This window comes from Chiloscyllium plagiosum, chromosome 31 (assembly GCF_004010195.1).
Source record: "Chiloscyllium plagiosum isolate BGI_BamShark_2017 chromosome 31, ASM401019v2, whole genome shotgun sequence".
NCBI lineage: Eukaryota > Metazoa > Chordata > Chondrichthyes > Orectolobiformes > Hemiscylliidae > Chiloscyllium > Chiloscyllium plagiosum.
The window spans coordinates 5,311,346-5,336,839 of NC_057740.1; the positions used below are offsets into that span (position 1 = coordinate 5,311,346).

The 25,494-nt window shown below is 42.7% G+C and overlaps 1 protein-coding gene across 1 annotated transcript in view; it reads left to right on the plus strand.

Moving 5' to 3' along the window:
• Positions 1-18,525: 18,525 nt before the first annotated feature.
• Positions 18,526-25,494, plus strand: part of LOC122565175 (zinc finger and BTB domain-containing protein 7A-like) — a 175,412-nt gene continuing 168,443 nt past the window's right edge. Inside the window, exon 1 of the mRNA XM_043720878.1 lies at positions 18,526-18,895. The gene's annotated coding sequence lies outside the window, so the exon portion shown is untranslated. The remainder of the gene's footprint in view (positions 18,896-25,494) is intronic.

A 25,494-nucleotide genomic window follows, 5' to 3' on the forward strand; every position in this document is an offset into this window, starting at 1 on the left:
TTCAGAATAAAGCTGTGTCCCACTGTCTATGAAGGCCCTGAAGTGGGAAATTAATGCTCAATGCCTTGTTTAGCCACAGCTCTCATCAAATGGATTGCGGCAGTTCACCACCATCTTGTCAAGGACAATTAGGAACAGGCAATATAGTATTTTCTGGTTTTGCAGATTTTATGAGTCAGAAGGGATGAATGTCCTTGCTGAAGAAACCTAAGAGACAATCTAATCACCATCCCTTTGACATTTAATAATGTTACCATCACTGAATCCCTCGCTGTCAACATCCTTGGGATTACCATTGACCAGAAACTCAACTGAACTCACTACATGAACACAGTAGCTTCAGGAGCACGTGGGAGTGCTGTGATGAATAACACACCTTCTGACTCGCTGGAGTGTGTCCACCATCTACAAGGCACAAGAAGCAGCTGGATAGGCTCGGATTTTCTTTCCCTGGAGCAGAGGAGGCTGAGAGCTGATCTTTTAGAGATTTATAAAATCATGAGAGGCATAAATAAGGTGAATAGCCAAGTTCTTTTTCCCAGAGTAGGGGAGTCAAAAATTAGAGGGCTTAGGTTTAAGGTGAGATGGGAAAAATTTAAAAGGAACCAGAGGGGTAACATTTTACTTGCAGAGGGTGATGTGTGTATGGACCGAGCTGCAGAGTGACAGAGGTGGGTACAATTACAACATTTAATAGGCATTTGGACAATTACATGAATAGGAAGGGTTTCAATGAATATGGGCCAAACACAGGTAAATGAAACTAGCTCAGTTCAGGAAACCTGGTGGGCATGGACAGGAGGGCTGAAGGGCCTGTTGCTGTACTGTATGACTATGGCCAATGATGCCCATCTCCTGGAAGTGAATAAGACAACTCAGTGCCTGATTCAGAGGAATGGCATCATAGAATCAAAGAGTCATACAGCACAGACACAGGCCCTTCGGTCCAACTTGTCTGCGCCAACCAGACATCCCAATCTGACCTAGGCCATTTGTCAGCATTTGGCCCATAACCCTTTAAACCCTTATTATTCATGTACCCATCAAATGCCTTTCAAATGCTGTAACTGTACCAGTCTCTACCACTTCCTCTGGCAGCTCATTCTATGCATACACTACCCTCTTGTGAAAAAGCTGCCCCTTAGGTCTCTCTTTTATCTTTCCCCTCTCACCCTAAACCTATGCCCTCTAGTTTGAATTCCCCTAGGAAGGATGCAGCTTGTTAAGGTTCTTCTGCCCTTACTATTGACCACTCCCCTCCCCGCTGTGATCCCACCTCCCATCAGTCAACTGTGGCCTGGGTCCCTTCTGTATACCTAGACCTTGGGTGGGTGTACTACCAGCAGCAGCCTCTGGTGGTGCTGCTGAGCAATGAATCAATTATTTAGCCACGAGCAGCTGGCAGCTCTTACCAGGCTGCACCTCTGCCCATGGGGAGCTTGTGCCTGGGGAATACCCTAACACTGCCCAGTTAAATGCCAATAATGTGGCACGGCTTCCTGAAAAGAGGCAACACTGGACTTTTACCAGCTCTCCAAGACAGGCAAGACCCACAATAAATGTTACCACACTGTCTGATACTCACCACAATGCCCCAGAAACTCCTGTTTTCAGCTGTGGGCAGGTTCACACGACGCTGCTTCCCCTGACCTCACAAAATGTGCCAACCCTAGAAACTGAGGCAGAATTCTCAACATGTGACTTTGCCGCCATTTTGTTTATTGCCCACTGCATCCACTCTGGTCTGTGGAAATCCAGCCTTGAGTGTGTTTATTGGCACCTTTCACTGCTCGAATTTAAAACTCTTTGTCATCAACTGTAAATCTCCCCGTGACCTCAGCCTACCTATAGCTCTCCATGAACTCCACTCCTCAGAATTCTACTTTTCTTTCCCTTCCAACCTAACACTGGCACCTGGGAATTTCCCTCCTAAACCTGTTGCTTTCTCCCTCTTGCTGTTTCTGGATTGTAAAACCTCCTCAATATCCTCCGCTCTAACCAAGCTTTGGACATCTTCTGATTCCTCCTTTTCTGATTCTGTGCCTGTTTCCCTGCACCTCCATGAGAACCTTTGTAATGTTAAAGTCACTACAAAAATGCAGATTGTTCTTCCTTAGTGGCATTACTCCTCATATTTCCCAAAGAAATCAAAATAATTTAAATTGGAAAAGGAAGCATTTGCTCTAAGGTAGGTGGGTTTTGAGCAGCTTCTGATGATATCTCCTTGTTGATAAGAACAAATCTCCAGTTTATTTGAAAGAAATTCTTACTTTTCTTGTGTAATGTTGGCTTTTGCCATATTTGCACTTTTTTTTAATTAGGAAAGGTTTAACTCTACCATTTCTATTAAGGCATGTCTCATCTTAACAACAATATGCACAAAATCCACTTCTAATATTCCTTCAGATCTTTTGGTAATGGCTTTAACTTAGTGCTTTCAAGTTACTAACTCAACAATCCATGGAATGTTTTTTTCCCCTATTTAACTTGCCAAAACTTTGACACACAACACAGGGTGGGTCATTTAATTTATCAAAGGCTGAATTGGATAGAGATTTTGATAAACAAGGGAGTTAAGGGTTATCCCCCCTGACAGTTGAAGTTAGAAAACATTGTAATACATCAATTAGTTCCTTTATCCTTGTCTGGGAGGTGTGGTAAGGCCGGTAGTTTTTGATCATTCCTAATTTCCCTTGAGCCACTGCAGTTCATGTTGTGGAAGCATCCCTTAGTGCTGTTTGGGAGAGAGTTCCAGGATTTTGCCACAGTTACAGGTTAAAGTACAGTGATACTTTGGTGGACCCCCGCAGACAAGGATGACTTTCTTTACACTCTCAGGGTGAGTCTGTAGGTGGCTGTACAGACCAATATGGCAGCCACAGGCTCTGTTACATGTGGGGCAGAGGGTGGTTGTGGGAAGGAGAGGGTGGGACAATGGTGTAGCAGTGTGCTCCTTTCACTGTTTTTGCTTGGTTTCCATTTTTTCCTGATGACAAGTCTCAAGATGCTCAACACCTTCCTGCATGCTCCTCCTCCACTTTGAACAGTCTTGGACTAGTGATTCCCAGGTGCTTGTGGGAATGCCACACTTGCCAGTGAGACCTTGAGGGTATCACTGAAGCGCTTTTCTGGTGTCCACCTGGGGCTCACCTGCCATTTTGGAGCAGGGAGAGAGCATCTGTTTGGGGACTGTCATGTTGGTCATGTGGACGATGAGCCCAGCCCATTGTTACTGATCAAGGGTGGTCAGTGCCTCTATGTTGGCCTTAGTGCTGATGTGTCTTTGTTCCCATTGCATTTGCAGGATCTTGTACAGGCAGCATTGGTGGGACTGCTCAGCACCTTAAGGTGTCTGCTGGAGACAGAGATATAGTTCCTCATCCGGATCATGATTTGGAGGGGAATGTGAAGAAAAAATGTTTTATTCAGCAACCGATCAGGATCTGGCATACAATGCCCGAGAGAATGGTCGCCTAGTGGTATTATTGCAAGACTAGTAATTCAGATTCAAATCTTGTCATGGTATTTGAATTCAATGACAATCTGGAATTAAGGGTCTAATGATGACCATGAAAACCATTGTTGTTTGTCAAGGGAAAAAACTCATCAGCTTCACCCATGCCATTCAATGAAGGCAACTGCTGTCATTATACAATCTGGACTACGTGTGACTCCAGACCCACAGTAATGGTGGTTGACTAGGGATGGGCCATAATGTTGGCATGGCCAGTGATGCCCACATTCTGTGAATGAATATTCTTTTTTTAAAAAATTCTTCAAAATAAAATTGCATAATTAACTCAAAATAAAAGCTTCATAGGTTTACAGGGAAAAAGGAGGTAAATTGCTGAACGGTGTTGTAATGTTGGAATAATTCTAATAAACCTATGATGCTGTTCACATTGACCTGTTGGTTTTGTTCATCTTGATAGTAGAGATGGCAGATTTGGAAGGTGCTGCTAGGGGAGCCTTGGCAATTGGCTGCAAATTTATCTTGTACAGTACATACTGCTGCCACTGTGTGTCAGTGGTGGAGGAAATTAATGTTTAAGGTAAGGATGCAGTGTTGTCCGACTTAGTTTTGTATTTATTTACGATGGAGAAAGACAGAAAGCCAGGAAAGCTAAGTGTACAGGTAACCCTACCAGTTAAAGACAAGGATGTGTCTTTGTCGGAGATTAGCTGTGGGATCCCTCAAATCAGAAGGCACAAGGCTACAATTTCTTCCTTGTCAATGTACAGCTGATGCAACCAGTTCCTATGATCATTGTCATGCAGTTGGAGTCAGAGAATGATAAAGTACAGGAAGCTAAGATAGAACTGTCTAATTATATTAGATATTCCTTTGATAGAACTGTCTAATTATATTAACTCCCCTGCTCTTTCATTTTCCCCTGTAACTTTCTCCTGTTAAGTATTTATCCTGGTCTGTTTTGATGTTGTTACTGAAAGCTGCTTCCACCAGCCTTTCAGGCAGTGCATTCCAGATCACAACACCACACTGCTTAAAATAAACCCTCATGTTGCCTCCAGTTCTTTCGCTAATCACCTTAACTCTGTATCCTCTGGTTACTGAACCCCCAAGCCTCTGGAAATAGTTTCTTCTCATTTAGTCCGTCCAAACGACCCTTGATTTGTGATTTAATTCCCTCTTCAGCTCTCTCTGCTGCAGTCTCTCTCTATTATAGGAGCGCCTCATCCCTGGCATCATTCTTGTAAATCTTGATTGTGCCCTTACCAATTAGGCCAGGACTGCCTTCCTAAGCTGTGGGGTCCTGATTGAACACAATACTAAGCTAACCAGTGTTGACCAGCGTTTTATAAAGCTTTGACTTTCTTGCTTTTGTATTCTATTCCTCGATTATTAATGCAAGGTTCTCAAAAATATGTTTAACAGCCTTTATAATTTAACCATCTTTGTCCATTTTCAAAGATTTTTGTGCACTGTACATCCTTAAATCTCTGGGTTCATGCACATTCTGTACAATGCTGGTTGGAATATTGTGAGGATGAATCTAATTGCCATTCTGCCCCTTTTTATCTTGCCTTGCCCACAGGCTCTGCATGTCGAGACTAGCTTTCTGAATTGGGCCTTTTAGGAAATGCGAAGTTTAGCTGATCAGGAGGTCTTCCAGTGCAGCACAGATTCAGAGCTGGAGGATAAGCCATGGCTCCTTTTAACTGCCATATTCTTGGGCTTTAAGGTCCCAAAGGTACATTTACAATGACTGGGTGAAGGTAAGTGAGTGAGGGGCAGGCTGAGGGGCCAGTGCAGCAAGTATTGCCTCAGTAAGGTGGCAAGTCAGTGAAGGCATTAGATGACAGCTGGGTAATTGAGTAGGCAAGGTGGTAAGTCAGTGAGTGAGGGGGTAGATTGGATCTGGGAGAATCAGATCAGGTCGAGGGGCATGGTCTGAGCTGTGGAGTTGGATTGGGAGGAGTCTGGTTTGGAGATGATGGGGAGGTGGATAATATCAGGGGAAGTGTTGTGTTGGATCGTTTGGGGAATATGGGCTGTCAATTTTATAATCACCCAGAAATTAGAACAAGTTTTAATCCTTAGAACTAAAAACATTTTATTCAAATTTAATTTTAGGGGAAGGTGATGGCCTAGTGGTATGGCCTATTGAACTTTTAAATCAGAGACCTAGGTAATGTTCTGGGACCCAGGTTCAAATCCTACCACTGGAGAATTCAATAAAAACTCTGGAATTAAAAGCCTAACGATGACCATGAAACCATTGTTGGAAGAACCCACCTGGTTCACTAATGTCCGTTACCTAGTTTGGCCGACATGTGACTCCAGACACACAGCAATGTGGTTGAATATTAACTGCCCTCTGGGCATTAGGAATGCTGGCCTAGACCGCAACGCCTTCATTCTATGAATGAATAAAAAAGTTATGGTTTAATCAGAACCCTTTCAAGTCTGTGACTCTAGGTGGAGATTTTCATAGGGTTCCAGGTGCCAGGTAATTCCCCATGGAAAATGTAAACTTCCTGACCATTCATAAGTATTCCTTGCAACAGGAATTCTGAGAGGTCCTGTACTGCCTCATTTAGCGGCTGTTGTTGCACCAGCATGTTTAAATTTGAGGATCTGATAAAACACTGATTTAGGTTTTATTCTTCACTCTATAATTTTGTAACCTCTGTGTCCCAGCTTGATCATTTTTTTGTCCAACAGCTACTGTTACTTGTTAAATGAAACACAAACACAAGTTGTTGGAAAAGCTCAGAAGGTCTGACAGCATCTGTGGAGAGAAATCAGAGTTAACTTTTCAAGTTGAGTGACCCTTCCTCAGAACTCACTGTCGTTGTTTGTTAAATCATTGCTTAACTCATCTTCCGAGGAGGGTGAATTGGAAAGACTCCTTTCTTTCCAGGCCTTTCCCTGTGGGAAACCTGTGGGAGAATGTCAGTGGGGATAAGGATTCCAACACTGAGCAACAACTTCAGTGCTCTTCCCTTCTCAGCGAGGGTTTCCCTTTATATTGTTGGGCATTGTTTAGTTAAACTGCTATGGCATTGCATCATTGTGAGTTTTGAAGTCCTTCCCACAAACTGAATTGGAAACTGTTTCAGATACAATTTGTTACCATTTGCAACACCAGATGAAAATGATCCATCTAACTCAAGGTTATCAATCCATGATAGATGCTGGACATCTGAAATAAAAAAATGTTGGAAACACTCAGTAGTTCTAGTGAGTTTTGAGAAGATTTGTAGTTTGGGTTGTGGATCAGGTTGTAAGTTTGCTCACTGAGCTGAAAGATTTGGTTTCAGATGTTTCGTTACCATACTAGGAAACATCATCAGTGAGCCTCCGGTGAAGCACTGGTGATGTGACTCACTTTCTATTTATGTGTTTAGGTTTCCTTGGGTTGGTGATGTCATTTCCTGTAGTGATGTCATTTCAGGGAGAAACAGGAAATGACATCACCAACCCAAGGAAAATTAAACACATAAATAGGAAGGAGGTCACAACACCAGTGCTTCATCGGAGGCTCACTGATGATGTTACCTGGTATGGTGATGAAACATCTGAATACAAACATTCCAGCTCAGCGAGCAAACTTACATCCAGAACTCAGTAGTTCTGACAAGATCTGTGGATAAAGGCAGGAACAGAACTGTTCTGATACCTCATTAACTTGAATCATTATGTCTGTTTCTCTTTGCAATTATGCTGCCAGATCTCCTGTTTTTTACCTGATTGTTGGGGAGGCCATGTCTCTTCCAGTTGTTATCAATGCCTTAAATGATTGCAGCTGTTCTGATTCTGAGCCCAGTTCCTAAAATGGCCTGATGCCTTCTGGTCATGAACTTGTTCCCCTGGTTAGCTTATGTCAAGAAATGATTTGGAGATGCCGGTATTGGCCTGGGGTGGACAAAGTTAAAACTCATACAAACACCAGGTTATAGTCCAACAGGTACATCCAAATAAACCTGTTGGTCTATAACCTGGTGTTGTGTGATTTTTTAACTATGCCAAGAAACTTCATCACAATTGTGCAGTTGCAACATTTCGATGTGAATGTAACTGTTTTGGGTGGGAGATCTGAAGCAAATCCCCTCACAATCTGATCAGGTGTCAAGCAAGATGCTGTGATATTAATGTATTAGTCACAATCTAGCTGATAGTGGCCATTCTTCTCAGAAAAGATCAACTGCCCTCCAGTAACAGTATGAAATATCATTTAAATAGAAAACTTCAGTTTCCTCTGTGTCAAAATTAAATGGAGCAGCCTGGATATATATGTTGTACTGTGTGTGATAACTGCAATGTCATAGCTCAGTATGCACAAGATTTACAAGCCACTCTTGATCAATGCTGCATGTAAGAAATTCATTTTGAGTGGTTGAAACAGGAATCCAAATCAACCTGCCCCTATCTCCGCTCAGCCAAATATTCCACATCCCAAGGCTGTTGAAGATGAGACTCTGAAATATGTTGAACACTTCCCATACTTCGACAGCCACCTCTCTCAAAAGATCACCATTGGCAAGGGGAGAGTGTGGTGCTGGAAAAGCACAGCAGGTCAGGCAGCACCCGAGAGCAGGAAAGTTGACATTTCGGGCATAAGCCCTTCATCAGGAATGAGCTTCTGAGGATGTAAAACAGCAGGGTTCCTTTGGAGGTCTGGGAGAATGCGGCCCTGAGCTGAATCAGGGCTAGCTGCAGGGAGATTAGGTGGTGGCGCATGGCTGTGAGTGTAGAGTGGAGGATTCAGAAAGAGAACCATTTCTGAATGTTTTGGACTTGTAGTAGGTACTGGTGTCCTGCTCAGATCCAAATTGTGATGGCCTGAATGTGGTCCGGAGTCCATGTGGGATCAGTCGGTTCTGTAGGTAGGCACTGAGGAAGGAGATGTGGCTATGTTAGCAAGTCTGCTTCAGGACGTGGCTGAAGAGCTTCAGGGCAGAGGAGATGACCTGGGGGCTGCAGTGAGAGAGAGATTCACTGAGATCCTTGTAGAGAGAGGAGGAGAACTTCTTCATGGTAGGCATCCTTGGAAGAGGCTTTGCAGTCGGGTTGAAATCAACTAGGAGAAAGTGAAGACGGCAGATGCTGGAGATCAGAGTTGAAAGTGAGGTGCTGGAAAAGCACAGCAGGTCAAGCAGCATCTGAGGAGCAGGAGAGTCAACGTTTCGAGTATAAGCCCTTCATCAGGAATGAGGGGGCTTATGCCCAAAATGTCGATTCGCCTGCTCCTCGAATGCTGCATTGACCAGGGGATTCAGCACCAAATCAGCTGTACCAGCTCAGTCTTATCAAGGCCCAGACTGTGAGTGTTTGACAATTAAAAACCTCCAAAAGTCAACAAAAGTCCTACTGTACAAAGCAGCTGTCATCACCACACTCCTGTCCTACAGTGTAACTTGAACTATGTATCAGTGATGCATAGAAGTAAGCTGGAGAAATTCCACCAACAACACCACTGCCCCATTCCCTGGATTTATTGGGAGGATTGTCAAACAAATGATAGTGTCCTTCTTGATGTCAGCTCCACAAGTATGCAGCCAAAAGTCCTGGATGATTAAGTTTGAAGGATTGGATTTGATTTATTATTGTCATATGTACCGAGATATAGTGAAAAGTATTGTTTTGCACACTAACCAGACAAATCATACCTTACATAAATACATCAGGGTAATACAACAGAATGTAGAATATATTGTTACAGCCACAGAGAAGGTGTAGAGAAAGATCAACTCTAATATGTGAGAAGCTCAAGCTGATAACAACAGGACAAAGCTTGTTTGTGTCTCGATGGATGAAAATCTTTTCCAATGTCAGATCCTGTTTTCCCAACTCACAAATAAGCAATGTTACAAGGGAGGTCAAAGGAAACAGTTCAAACACTTTCAATCTTGCATTGATGTGCAGCAGCATTGTTTTAATGATGAAGAGGAGTTTGCTACCAATCATTAAAAACCGTGACAACTCCTCCAAAACCGTGACTCATAATGCCTTAATGACAAGACAGAGTGGTAACAGGGAAGGAAACAAATCCGATATTGCAGAACACATTACCTTGGCTGGGGTGGGGCGGCCTCAATCTGCCCCAATGTGCCCAGAGGACAGCAGCTTCAAAACAGTCTCTTCCATCACTTGAAGACCTAAGGCAGAAAATCATGAGTGGATTAGATGTCATCCTCAAATTAAAGGATAGCTGGAGATGGTTACTTTACTCCTCTGTTTAGCTTGCACGTCACCACTTCAAGATAACTGGATAGAATCACCCCACCAGCCCTCCTGACCTCCAAGCTGGTGTCTGTCATTCCTGGCTAAATAGAACTGTGTGGTTTGGGGTTGAGAAACCCTACACAGGTAGATCCCACTAACAATATTCACTGCTGATGTTTTGGGCTCAGCTGAGGTGGTGGAGGAATTGCTGTTCTTGACCTAAGTCTCCCTGGTTTACACAAGTGGAAATCGACTTGCTACTAATGATACAGAGACCCCTGATACTCACCTCCATGATTGCACAGCTCCCAAACCTCATCCTTTGGGTTGGCTTTTTTTTTTGTTTGACTTGGGGACTCCTGTAGTTTACTATGCACAAAACAATTTATTTATGTATGCATTCATTTTCTCAGTGGGAAGGACATTTGTTTCTTTTTGAAGGGGGTGAGATTCTGCCAGTTTAATGGCTGCCAAAATTTTCATGTATAGAAAAGTCTGCCAGGAAGTCCCAGTTGTCTCAAGATTGGTTCAGGGCCACGCCCATCAGGAGCCCTGCCTTTAAATGACCTTACATTGTAATAAGAAAGCAAGAAGAACTGAAACAATACCAAAGACGGCAATTATTCAAAAAGAAAAGTTTTGAAATGATAAATGGTTTATCAGTATTTATTTTGGAGCCACAGTCTTCTTCAGCAGCCAGTAAGTGAGATTTATTTCAGTGCAAGCCAGACCCTGCGCCACCCCACACCATCCCATCTGGTCCTGTCACCCTGCATGTCACACTTTGGGCTTGCCATCTAATTTAGGATGGTGGGTGGGCTCTCAAAGCTGAAGGGCCAAGCTTTTAGTTTGAAGGCAGCAGCAGATAAATGTTTTGAAATGAAGGAGCTCTCCCTAACACCTTTTCAAAGTTTAAATTAAAAATGCCACTTGCAGCTTGGCCACCACTCTCCAAGATGATGTGTAGCTGCTCCTGTTCTTGGATAGATCTGTTTTGACTTGATTTATTGTCGTCCCATGTACCTAAGTACAGTGAAAAGTTTTGTTTTGCATGTAGTACAGGCAGATCACAACATACAAGGACATACAGATCAGAGAGTGATTGAACAGAGCGAGGCAGAAAATGTTACGGCTGTACAGGCAGGTAAGAATGGCCTCTAGGATTGCAGAACTGCAGCCTCCCCTACCCCAACCACCTAAGGATGTCACCTCCAGGTTGTTAAAACTTGCTCCCCTCACTTTGGGAACCATCAGGCCAATCCCTAAAATCAGCCTCCATTAATAGTTTATTTCACCCCTGTTTCTGCTTCCTGATGTATTACTTGACTTTCTGATGTCATTTCTTGGTCAAACACTTCCTGTAAACTTTTCTCCATTATATGCGAATCCTTGTATTCCATGGTAAATTGGGGCATGGACTTCCCGTGGATAAAGAAAACACTGATAGCAATCTCCAGTGTAACTCTTCTACCTACTGCGAAGGACGGAGCAATCAGAATGGATGAGTCAATGGGAAAAAAAGATGGCTTCTGGGGACAACTGCAAGAGTATGTGGATTCACGAGGAGTGAATAATCCACTAATGAGGAATGAGTGTAAATTCCAAACTAATTTGGCCCAGAAGAGGTTCCAGGTCTCAGCCAAGACTCAATGATAGACACAAGAATCTCCCTGAGGTAACAGTGGCTGAAGGACCTGAACTTAAGGGAATTTATATTTGCCAGAAATTGGTGTTGGAGAGACTATTAGGTCTGAAGGTTGATAAGTCCCTGGGGCCTGATGGTCTACATCCCAGGGTACTGAAGGAGGTGGCTCGAGAAATCATGTTGCAGCTGGATCTATTATAAGGGATGGAAATGTGTTGCTGGAAAAGCGCAGCAGGTCAGGCAGCATCTAGGGAACAGGCGAATCGACGTTTCGGGCATTAGCCCTTCTTCAGGAATGAGGAAAGTTGGTCCAGCAGGCTAAGATAAAAGATAGGGAGGAGGGACTTGGGGGAGGGGCGTCGGAAATGTGATGGTCAATATCTCAGTCAAATCCATCAAATTCAGCACCGCCTTCCTAACCTGCAATCTTCTTCCCGACCTCTCCGCCCCCACCCCAGTCTGACCTATCACCCTCACCTTGACCTCTTTCCACCTATCACATTTCCGATGTGAAATTACGACACATCTGGATAGTAGTAACAGGATAGGTCAGAGTCAGCATGGATTTATGAAGGGGAAACCATGCTTGACTAATCTTCTGGACTTGGAGGAGGGAGATCCAGTAGATGTAATGTACCTGGACTTTCAGAAAGCTTTTGATAAAGTCCCACATAGGAGGTTAGTGAGCAAAATTAGGGTGCATTGTATTGAGGGCAAGGTACAAACTTGGATTGAAAGTTGGTTGGCTGATAGGAAACAAAGAGTGATAAACGGCTCCATTTTGGAATGGCAGGCAGTGACCAGTGGGGTACGGCAGGGATCAGTGCTGAGACTGCAGCTTTTTACAATATATGTTAATGATATAGAAGATGGTATTAGTAATAACATTAGCAAATTTGCTGATGATACTAAGCTGGGTGGCATGGTGAAATGTGAGGAGGATGTTAGGAGATTACAGAATGACCTGAACAGATTAGGTGAGTGGTCAGATGCATGGCAGATGCAGTTTAATGTGGATAAATGTATGGTTATCCATTTTGGTGGCAAGAACAGGAAGGCAGATTTCTACCAAAATGGAATTAATTTAGGTAAAGGGGCAGTACAGAGAGATCTGGGTGTTCTTGTACACCAGTCAATGAAGGTAAGCATGCAGGTACAGCAGGTAGTGAAGAAGGCTAATAGCATGCGGGCCTTTATAACAAGAGGGATTGAGTATAGAAGCAAAGAGGTTCTTCTGCAGCTGTAAAGGGCCCTGATGAGACCACACCTGAAGTACTGTGTGCAGTTCTGGTCTCCAAATTTGAGGAAATACATTCTGGGAGTGACATTGACGGAGTGCAGTGTAGGTTCACGAGGTCAATTCCTGGAATGGCGGGACTACCTTATGCTGAAAGACTGGAGCGACTGGGCTTGTATACCCTTGAGTTTAGAAGAATGAGAGGGGATCTGATTGAGACATATAAGATTATTAAAGGATGACACTCTGGAGGCAGGAAACATGTTTCCGCTGATGGGTGAGTGCCGAACCAGAGGACACAGCTTAAAAATACAGGGTAGACCATTTAGGACAGAGATGAGGAGAAACTTCTTCACCCAGAGAGTGGTGGCTGTGTGGAATGCTCTGCCCCAGAGGGCAGTGGAGGCCCAGTCTCTGGATTCATTTAAGAAAGAGTTGGATAGAGCTCTCAAGGATAGTGGAATCAAGGGTTAAGGAGATAAGGCAGGAACAGGATACTGATTAAGGACGATCAGCCATGATCATATTGAATGGTGGTGCAGGCTCGAAGGGCAGAATGGCCTACTCCTGCACCTATTGCCTATTGTCTATTGTCTCTCAGCTCTTCACAGAGGATTCAAGCGTCCCAAATACATCAGAGACTTGAGAATAAACTCCAGGTTGACGTTTCAGTGTTGCAGTGTAGGGATGTTGCACTGTTGAAGGTGTTAACTTTCAGATGTTGAACAAACGTCCTCTGAGGTGGGTGTGAAAAAATAATTTCCACGGCACAATTTTAAGAAAGAATGAGGATTTATATAGTGCATTTACTATACAGTCTGATCTTCTGTTTTCTGATGCTCAATAAAGAGTGAGGGAGCTCTTTATGTGTTTGGCAGTCGGGCGGGGGAAGGGGCTTTTATCTGTAGCCCCTTACTCAGGCAGACAAGGAAGATCTGTAGGCATCCAGGGTGCCTACCTTGGGGAAATAAATGTAGTCAGCCCTCTAAAAGTACCCTGAACAAGGCTCTTAATGAGCCTAAGTGCCTTCCTATTCATGGGAGTGGACTATATTCCCTTTGTTGGTATCTGGCCCATCATTACAAACAGGGTCACAGCATAATGTATATACCTGCACAGTATAGAAACCAGCTACTGACAGCAAAAATACATTTTTTGGCTGACAATTTAATTATAAGTGCCAAGTTATCTGCCAAGATGTCATTCATCAAAGCTGCAAAATGTATACATTGTTCTTTTTGAAACCTGAAACCTAATGAGACAGTTTTTAAAAACCTCAAAGCTTAGGTTTTCTTCAGTTTTCAGGCCATGTGTACTCCCCACAACGAGCCTTGCTGAGCCAGACAGGCCATTGTGCCATGTGTTTACTCGCCCCCACCTTTCCAGAGGCAATCAGGTACTTGTCTTGAAATGCATCCAACTAATGTAGTACTCTTTCCTTGAAATGGAGTCACCATTGCAATGCTGGAAGTGTGATTGTCAAGCCATGCTCAGCAAAATTCCACAAACAATGATGGGTAAATGGCTGATCAGATAATTAATACGTAGGCATTGGTTGAAGAACAAATATTATCCAGGACAGTTTGGCAGAACTCCAGTCCTCTATCACCTGAGAGGGTTAGGCAAGGCCTTGTTTCGAAAGCTCAACCAAAAGACAGAAACGCTATCACTGCAGTTAGTGCTGCACAGGAGCGTCAGTCCCGATCTGAGGCTGGATTGGGACTTAAACTCACAACTTCAGACTCAGAGTGACTAGGGGGGGTCACTTGATAATTTTACCTGGGCCAAAAGGAGTGACACTGAGTTGGCCCAGCATCATCCCATAGAAGGCAACATTACAAGTGGCTCTTTTTCAAACGCACCCACTTACGCAATAATCCAAGATGTGGATTACGCAAACTGAAAGGTGCTGACTAAAGCAATAAAGTCCACTTCAAAACAAAGCAAACAAATCTTATACAGCTTTCAGGCTTGGAAGATGTTGTTGCATCAGTATTTACTGTGGAAAAGGACATGGAAGATATAGAATGTAGGGAAATAGATGGTGACATCTTGAAAAATGTTCATATTACAGAGGAGGAAGTGCTGGATGTCTTGAAACGCATAAAAGTGGATAAATCCCCAGGACCTGATCAGGTGTACCCTACAACTCTGTGGGAAGGTAGGGAAGTGATTGCTGTGCCTCTTGCTGAGATATTTTTATCATCGATAGTCACAGGTGAGGTCCTGGAAGACTGGAGATTGGCTAACGTGGTGCCACTGTTTAAGAAGGGTGGTAAAGACAAGCCAGGGAACTATAGACCGGTGAGCCTGACGTTGGTGGTGGGCAAGTTGGTGGAGGGAATCCTGAGGGACAGGATGTACATGTATTTGGAAAGGCAAGGACTGATTAGGGATAGTCAACATGGCTTTATGCATGGGAAATCATGTCTCACAAACTTGATTGAGTTTTTTGAAGAAGTAACAAAGAGGATTGATGAGGGCAGAGCGGTAGATGTGATCTATGTGGACTTCAGTAAGATGTTCGACAAGGTTCCCCCTGGGAGACTGGTTAGCAAGGTTAGATCTCACTGAACACAGGGAGAACTAGCCATTTGGATACAGAACTGGCTCAAAAGGTAGAAGACAGAGGGCGGTGGTGGGGGGTTGCTTTTCAGACTGGAGGTCTGTGACCAGTGGAGTGCCACAAGGATCGGTGCTGGATGCACTACTTTTCATAATTTATATAAATTACTTGGATGTGAGCATAAGAGGTATCATTAGTAAGTTTGCAGATGACACTAAAATTGGAGGTGTAGTGGACAGTGAAGAACGTTACCTCAGATTACAACGGGATCTTGATCAGATGGGTCAGTGGGCTGAGAAGTGGTAGATGGAGTTTAATTAAGATAAATTCAAAATGCTGCGTTTTGGGAAAGCAAATCTTAGCAGGATGTATACACTTAATGGTAAGGTCCTAGGGAGTGTTGCTGAACAAAGGGACCTTGGAGTGCAGGTTCATAGCTCCTTGAAAGTAGAGTCGCAGGTAGATAGGATAGTGAAGGCGGCGTTTGGTATGCTTTCCTTTATTGGTCGGATTATTGAGTACAGGAATTGGGAGGACATGTTGCGGCTGTACAGGACATTGGTTAGGCCACTGTTGGAATATTGCATGCAATTCTGGTCTCCTTCCTATCTGAAAGATGTTGTGAAATTTGAAAGGGTTCAGAAAAGATTTACAAGGATGTTGCCAGGATTGGAGCATTTGAGCTATAGGGAGAGGCTGAACAGGTTGGGGCTGTTTTCCCTGGAGCGTCGGAGACTGAGGGGTGATCTTATAAAGGTTTATAAAATCATGAGGGGCATGGATAGGATAAATAGACAAGGTCTTTTCCCTGGGGTGGGGGAGTCCAGAACTCGAGGGCATAGGTTTAGGGTGAGGGGAAAGATATAAAAGAGACCTAACGGGCAACTTTTTCACACAGAGGGTGGTGTGTGTATGGAATGAGCTGCCAGAGGAAGTGGCGGAGGCTGGTACAATTGCAAAATTTAAAAGGCATCTGAATAGGAAAGGTTTGGAGGGATATGGGCCAAGTGCTGGCAGGTGGGTCTAGGTTGGGTTGGGATATCTGGTCAGCATGGACGGGTTGGACCGAAGGGTCTGTTTCCGTGCTGTATATCTCTATGACTATGTTGCTGAAGGGGTCTGAGTGACTTGCTGCAGTGCATCTTGTAGATGTGCCTCCATGGTGGGGGAAACCTTTTTTAAAATTCATTCATGACATAAAGGCATCACTAGCTCAGCCAGCATTTATTACCCATCCCTAATTGCCCAAAGGGCAGTTGAGAGTCAACCACATTGTTGTGGGTCTGGAGTCACATGTCGACCAGATCAGGTGAGGATGGCAGATTTCCTTCCCTGAAGGTCGTCTGTGAAACAGGTGGGTTTTTGGACAATCGACAATGATTTCATGGTCATCAGTAGATTCTTTATTCCAGATTAAATTAAACATTTAATGTTTAAGATAATGGATAAATGCTGATCTAGCAGGCTTCTTTGTCTTGAATGGTGTTAAGCTTATTGAATGTTTTTGGCCTTAATTCTATAAACTCATTAGTATCAAATATCTGATGCCTTTTTTTCCATCTCATGTTCTCTGCTCTTCTTCTATAGGCAATAGTTCATGTTGGTCTACAGTTCAAAGAGAGCCAGGTACACTCTGACATTATTCTTGAATGAATCACGACATTACGTGTTGATGTGATACATGACTCACACGACAAATTTAATTTGAAATAGAACTTGTTAGTCAAGACACTTTCAGTGTATCTAATCAATGAAGAGCAGGACTAGGAAAGTAAATAAAGAATAAAAACAGAAAATTCTGGAAAATCTCAGCAGGTCAGCTCCAATCTGTGAGGAGAGAGAAACAGAGTTAATATTTTAGGTTGATGACTTTTGATCAAACAGGGAGAAATTAAAGATAGGTTTTTAAGGAAGGGGTATATGGAACAAGGACAAAAGACAATCTGTGTTAATATAGAAGGCATACAAATTGAATGATAGAAACACTCACTCTCCAGAAGGGATGGGAGATGGAGCAAAAAAAAGAATAAAAAGATGTGTCTAGAGTAGGTGTGCTGCTTGCTGAGAGAGTAGGAATATTAAAATAAGCGAAAGAAACAAAATGTGGTTAGAGTTTAGGATCTGAAATTCTTGAATTCAGCGTTGAATCTGAATGACTGTTAAGCACTAATTGAAAGACGAAGTGTTATTCCTTTTGCTTGCATATTTTGGATTTTCTCTCATTTTTGGCAGGAACATTCCTGCTTTAGACACGTTTTCTGTTTCTTTTCTTGTCCCATCTCTACACCTTTTGGCTGGGGAGGACTAATCTTTCTATCATTGAATCCCTCCTGTCTTCCAACCCAGGGTTCCTGTCTGGGTTCCTACTGGATGTTTCCAGCATTTTCTGTTTTTGATTCAGCTGTCCAGCATTCACTATATAATGCTTTTTGATTAAAGATTGAGCCTGCCCAAAACATGTTAGGGCATGCACACTCAAACTATACAGCTTATGATCACAGAGATACAGGAGAAATACAAGTGTTGGAGGCAAATCGATCAGTAATATCAGAGGTCTAAGTTATGTGAGATCTGGACTATTTAACTTGTAAAGGTTGCATCTTGGAGGTATTTGAATAGTAAGTGCTGTGGAAAAGGTTAATCCAGAATATTATGTTAAATTATGAAGGGGCATGGTTCAAAACCGAAGACAACTTGATAACTGATATCAACAACTGTCATTTATTTAGCACTTTTAGTGTAGAGAAATATCATAAGATGCTTCACAGGAGTAAAGCATAATAAAGCAAGTTTTGTTAAGTCATCCACACTTCATAGAAGTACTGGAAGTGAACACCCAATGAAGAAGCTATTAATGCAGCAGTTGACGAAGTTGTTCTAGATGTGTGAAATGATTTTGTTTTTAATTTTCTGAATACTCTGATCTTTTGAGGAAAAAAGGCCAGATCCCCTTTGCCCTTACCATTGTCTGCATTTTCAAGCTGGAACTGTCAGACACCAGAATTGCTAGATATTAATGTGAACCAGCAATTTATGTACCATTTTGCATTTTCCATGTGAAACATCTGGGATACAAGCTCGAGGTGGACACAAGCCTTGCAGCTAGCACTGCGTCCTGCTGGCTAGCCCATTACTAAATATGGGGGTTTTAAAAAAACTGCGTAGGCAATGTCCCTTTAAGAGAATCGTTTCAAAAGGGGTCATTACATGTTTAAATATAGTGAGGGCTATGGGGGGGATACAGCGAGATGAAGCTCATTCATTATAACGGTCAGGTATGTTTTTAATGAGATGCTCAACTAATTTGCTTTTCAGAAAGAAGAGAGCAGGACCCGACTGGTGGGTGGGGTTGGTGGGAGGGGGTGTCTTCCAGCTTTAAGGGGGGGGTGTTTGGGGACATTAGAGGGAGACCCTCATGGTAGCAGGGTAGAGAGTTGTCCTTCGGGACAGGGACAGCCTGCTGTTAGCGGGTCTGCAGCCTGCTTTGTTTAAAAGAGACGGCAGATGAAGCTGGGAGGGGATAGGACCCTGACACTCACAGGGAGGGCACAAGACCGCTTTAAGAGAGGGGAGGGAGGGCCTGGTGGAACCAGGAAGGGAGTGAGTTACATACGGGCCATTGGCAGATAGTAAGGGAGTGAGTGAGTGAAGGAGGGAGTGAGTGTGGGTGACACATCCAACCTGGGCCTCAACCCAAGCAGACTCCCGACCACCAGCTACCTGCTTCTACCTTCAGTGAACCGCCTCGGACCTGTGGTAAGATTGACGTTAGCAGCGTGTTGTAATATGGGAATCGGCCTACCGACCGGCTTCTTTCTCTCTGCTCCCCCCCCCTTACTGTACTCCATACTGTATATTTGCTTACGTTTCGCCCCCCGACTGACCGAGGAGGAGGGAGATTGTGGCGCATGTGCAGCAAGTTGCCGGCTGGGAGTTGTAGTCCACTGGGCCGCGGCGGCCGTTGGCAGTGGAGAGGTGGACTACAACTCCCAGTATTCACCGCGCCTGGGTTTGGGGTGGGGAGAAGGGTAAGAGGAACCGCAGGCCTGTGCGGCTGCAACCTAACCTGACAACTGTCATGAGGGCGCGTGCGGCACACGCGGAGCGATTGGCAGGTCGGACAACCAATAGCGACAGAGAAGGCGTGGGGCTGGTTGTGACGCAGGCTGCGGGTGGGATATGGTAGGTCAGGGGGTGGGACATACTGACAATGATGTTTGGTTGAACTCGCAAGGGGCGAGCTTCTTAGACAGATCCTAATCTTGAAGGAAAGGTGGGCCATGGCCTGCAGTGCGCAGTAATAATCGCTCATCGGCGCGACTGGCTGCGCATAGAGAGGTTAAATGGCATACATTTTGCTTTGTAATGTAATTTTGAAAGAAGTGATGGGTAACTAGTAATCTGTTTGGAGATCTCTGCCAACGCATTTTGCCAAATGATGCCTCCCAATCTGGAGTTGGCCAGCACTGAAGGGAAAGTTCAAAGGGGAAGCTCGGGGGGATTTTTTTCAGCCACTCGCCACACTGACTTCAACTGAGGCTGGGCCTCATCTCCTATTCAGGGTCACGATGCAATCTAATCCTTCATTTATTCCATTTTGCAACGTATGTCATTTTATTTAAATGCTGGATACTGAGAAGACAGGCTCTGCTCTTGTGAGTCAAGGTGACACCACACAGAGGAGTCAGTTTCATCACTTGAGGCACTATGTCTTATTTACTGAACATTTCCTTCATCTGTGGGCTTGTGTCATGTATGTGTTTGTGTGTATATTTATCCATTGGAGCTGTTGTAAGTCTCAAAACTGGAGCATTGTATAATATTTGTATGTGTAATTAATATAGCACAGCTTGACACATGATCACTGTAGACCACGTTGATACAGTAACCAGAGCCTTGTGCTGAACACTGGTTTCCTGGTTTGATGTTGCAAGTGTGGTGGTGTATTTTGGAGACTACTCAAGTGTTTTAAAATGAGCACATTGGTAAAGAGTGCCTGTGTGAAACATAAGTTTCTGTAGCTAAACAGATTGGTTCCTCGTTCAAAATTCTTGGAGTTTAAATAGCTATGGTCTCTGGGTGGAACTGAAAGCTAAACATTTTGCCAATTTGTAAAAAGTCATCAGATTTTGTGCAGTTACAAGGAATGTCAGTGAGTGCATCCATTATTTATACTCTCCTGTCCTTGAATTAAGAATAATTTTAATTGGGAGAGAGTGCATTTCAGTGGAGCAGGAACAGAGCTCGGCCTAGTACATTAGAGCCAACGGTTAGTGAGAAATGCTTTGAGTCATGAAGTCTTAGATATGCAGTACTGTAACAGACCCTTCGGTTCAACTCGTTCATGCTGACCTGATATCCTCAATTAATCTAATCCCATTTGCCAGCACTTGGCCCATATCCCTCTAAACCTTTCCAATGCATATACCCGTCCAGATGCCTTTTGAATATTATAATTGTACCAGCCTCCATACTTTCTCTTGCAGCTAATTCCATACTTGCACCACTCTCTACGTGAGAAAGTTGCCTCTTCGGTCCCTTTCAAATCTTTCCTGTCTCTCCTTTAACCTATGCCCCCTAGTTCTGGACTCCCGCACCCCAGGGAAAAGACCTTGGCTATTTATCCTGTCCATGGCCCTCATGATTTTATAAATCTCTATATAAGGTCACTCTTCAGCCTCTGAAGCTCCAGGGAAAACAGCCCCAGCTTATTCAACCTCTCCCTATAGCTCACACCCTCCAGCATTCTTCTAAATATTTTCTGAACCTTATCAAGTTTCATAATATCCTTCGGCTGAACAATAGGCTACCTTCAAAGAAGTAATAGTTCAGACACCGTTTAGAATTTTTGCCTCAAAAGGGAAGGGTAGAGCAAGGGTGAATCCAGAGCTAGGATGCAAAAAAAAAGAAATTTAAAAATAAAGAAGAAAATCAGTTTCAGGTAACTAGTATGAGGTAGAAAATACAATTGATAACCAGGCCGAATTCAAAATATTTAGAAGGGAAAGTGAAAAGGCAAGTAACAGAAGCAACGAGGAAATATGAAAACCACTAGGGTATCCCAAAATCTTCTATTTCATAAAAGTAAAAGTTGTAAGGAAATTTGGGAACCAAGATGAAGATTTACATTTCAAGGTAGAGGACATGGCCAAGGTATTAAATAAATAATTTGCATCTGCCTTTACAGAGTATGCTGAAGCTACCCATGCTATGGTGTCAGAGGTGAAAATTCAGTCACTAGAAGGGTTCAAAACTAATAAAGAGGAGGTATTGGATAAGCTGACAAAGTACCTGAATTAGATAAGATGCATCCAAGGTTATCGAAGGAAATGAGTGACATTTGCAGAACACTAGCGTTGGGACTGGAGAATTACAAATGATATGTTTTTTGTTTTAAAAATGTTGTTGTAAGGTAAAGCACAGCGATTTATAGACCAGTTGGTTTAACTTTGTTAGTGGGCAAACCTGCAGGAACAATAATCCAGGACATAATTGATGTACACATGGAGCATGTTGGGAGAGCATAAATTTATCAGTAAATTAACTTGGGAGTTCTTTTGAAGAGGTAAGAGATTTGATGAGCATAATACTGTTGATGTAGTGTACATGATCTTCAAAAAGATATTTGATTTGAGTGTGATACAAGGCTTCTGATAGAAAAATTATAGCTCATGGAATAAAGGGGACAGTAGTAAAATTGGATAGGAAACCGAGGGAAATGGTGAATTGATATTAGTAATGACATCCAGCTATTGGAATCCTTCCTCTTCCTGATTTACATATAAAATGATCTAAATCCAGAGGAGTGGAAGACCACTTCTACTTCTGCAGACAATAGAAATTTTGAAAACATTGCAATTGGTGTGGAGGAGAGGGGCAGTGGAAAAACATCAAAAAGATATTGGCAAGTTGGAGTGCACAGGCAGGTGGTAGATAAAGCTCAATGCAGAAACTGAGAAATGATCCATTTTGATAGAACATGGAGAGACAATACAAAGTAAAGGGAGCTACTGTAAAGGCTGTACAGGTGCAGAAAGACCTGTACGAATATGTGTAAATGTAAAGGTGGTGGGACAAGTGGAGAGCGCAGTTAATAAAGCATAGTTCCTAACTTTTATTTGTTGTACTGTAGAGTACAAGAGACTTCAGCTGGCGTGTGTATGTGTATATGATTCTGGGTGCCTCAATTAGGAAAGATATGAATGCATTGGAAACAGTGAAGAAGAGGTTTCCAAGATTGATTCCAAGGAGAGAGACTTCAGTTATGAAAGTAGGTTGGGGGAGTTGGGCCTGTCTCACTTGGAGAGAAGAAAGCTAAGAGGAGATTTGATACAAATTTTCAAAGATCATGAGGGGTCCGGACAGAGTAGACAGAAATTGTCCAGCTCTTGAACTCATCAAGAACAAGAGGGCACAATTTCAAAGTGATTTGAAAATGGGGATAAGTATGATATGAGAAGAAACACTTTCACTAATGAGCTGTTCAGATCTGGATTGTATTGCCTAGAAGTAGGGTGGAGATTAGATGATTATTTAAATAGAATGTGTACGGTTATGATCACATTTGGAGAGCCTGTGTAGACAAGATGGACTGAATATTTGTCTGTTGCATCATAACTATTGTGATTTTTTGTCAGTGTTGTGTACAGTGACCTTTTTTTGTTTTATTTTGAAGTGTCATTTTGTATAAGAGATTTTCTCACAAGCTGTACAAAACAATTTTGTCAGGACAACCATTTTCCAATGTTTGAGTTGTTTTAAAATATGGTAAACTTAATCTGATTTGAAAGGAGGTGAAGGAGGAGGAGGACACAGGAAAGGAATTTGAAAGTTAACTGTGCACATACAGAAGATTGGATGATATTGCTAGAAACAGTTAAGTTTAAATGTAACATGGCATGTTATACAAGCAAGCCTGAAAGGGGATTTGGGGATTTTTACTGACTAACTGTTAAAGTTTCAAAAGCTTTGGGGAAGATAATGCGTTTCTTGGAACTGTTGCTATTCTATAAATTACAAAAGTAAATATTGTACTAAGTAAAGTACCTTAGACATTGTGCGTCCAGTTTCAAATTCTTCCTTGCTTCCTGCAGAGGAAGGAGACAAGAACTAAAGCAAAACTTACACCTTGGTAATAAGGATGGGTGAGCGTTTCGGGTCGGAGAAATATCCAGTTTTGGCTTATAGTTCAGGGTTATGAAATGACTGGATCTAAAAGATTTGAATCTTATTCACTGTCTTACCTATATATAAATAAACAGGTTAGGTGCCAAATCAAGACTAACACTCTGGTGTAGTAGTGAGAGTGCCATCTTTTGGATGAGACATTAAGTCAAGGCCCCACCTGCCTTCTCATGAGGATGTAAAAGATCCCATTGCACTAATTTGAAGAAGAATGGGGGAGTTCTTTCCGGTGTCTTGAACAATATTTATTCCTCACAACATCACAAAAAATAAATTCTGTAGTCACGATGACATTGTTGTTTATGGGAGTCTGCTGTGCATAACTGGCCTCCATATTTGCTACATTACACCAGGGGCTACACTCTGATAAAGTACTTATCTGACTAGAAAGCACTTTGCAATGGTTGTGGAAAAGTACTTTTTTTTTTTCTGATGTTTGCCTTTGTAACTGTAATGCTACTCATGTCAAAAAGGACTAGAGTTGCAGATGAATGATGTCTGTTGAGATGAAAAATATGTTTGTAGTTTTAATCCTGCAGCCTTTCAGATGCAGCCAAGTATGGATGCAGTTTATCATGAAGGTATTGTGTATGTGAGTAAAGAGTGAGTGAGTGTTAATTCGCAACAAAAAAATGAAACTGTTGTAATTGACATGATTTGGGTGCTATACAAGATGACATACGTATGCAAAGAGCAACCAGACTAATTTTACAATTGAGGCAGTTTTCGGAAGGTTTCAAAAGCTCCAAGCTGAGAAGAACATGAAGTCTGAATTGAATGGATTTTTTTTCACTCGAGGCTTGTGGGTTATGCCAGCAAGGCCAGCATTTATTACCCCCTATAACTGCATTTGTGATGATGATAGGAGGACTGCAGCAGTTCAAGCTGGTGACAGTGTGGTGAAGGCACCCCCACTGTACTGTTAGGGAGAGAGTTCCAGGATTTTGACCCAATGATAATGCAGGAACAGCTGAAATATTTCCAAGTCAGGAAGGTGTCATGTATCCCACTCCGACAGTCAAGTGTCTCTTCCATTTGTACCATAGTCTCTGCCTGGTTTAATTAAAGAATAACATTATATTCCTGGTTTAAATCCAGAGAGAGTGAGTCCAGCAATAGCCTCATAATATACTTGCTCCTAGTTTCCAGAAGGTACTTTTTGTGATAGTCGCTCAACTGTTGTTTTATTTAGTGCTTGCAATCATCATTTTCTTGCATTTCAATCTATTTTCCTCTCTCTCCAATAAATATCATCCAGGATCTCGACAGTAAATCATTTCAGGCTGGCCAGCCACCGTGTACAAGCTGAGTATCTTAAACAGAATCATGGGTCAGAGACGAGAAGCTGGCAGCATCCTGTTTGTTTACGATAATTGTATAACCTTTGGCTTGGACTCTCTGACGCTGCTGGCTTCCTGTTGTATTGCTATTGATAACTAGATGCCTTTTTCTCAATTACTTTCTTTCTGCTGTTACTGATCTTAGATAGGGTGCAGCTAACAATGTAACTGAGGCAAAGCACTGATCCTTTGTACTACAGAATGAAACAGCTCTCCCAGGCCAACCATCTCCGCCTCTGTCAATCTTTAATGAAGTTAAACTGTAGTAAACTGGAAATAGATATTTCATATAAATCGTTCACCAGGTTTGAGGCGTGCAGCCTTTTGCTAGCTGAGAGCTGTTTAATGACATACCCGCCCACAGAGTTGCCCTAAAATAAAAACCAGTGTGTGTTGGAAATAAAGTGAATGTTTCAAGTCGAAATGACTCTTCAGAATTTGTAGTGATAGAACTGAGTTGCACTTTTTCAGTGGTTAATGTAGAAAGGCATGAGCATTAATTTGGTGTGGTCCACATGAAAGAGAGTTCAGAGTCTGTGCTATCTTACAAGAAGAGATTTTTATCATTGCGTTTAAAAAAAAAAATCACTTTATTGTATACAGGCTGGAATGTGGTACACTTTTTGTGTATCCCACCTCTAGCTGGACCGCATAGCATCTTTTTAAAGAAATTTGCAGCAAATCCCCTGCACTTGGACATTTGCCTTGTAATGGCAGGATTCGTGGCATTTGGCATTAGCAGCATGATTCTTTGATTTTATAATCTCATGTTCCCAAAACTGTGACACGCTGTTTCATAGCAATTTACACTTAGTGGATCTTTTCCATAAC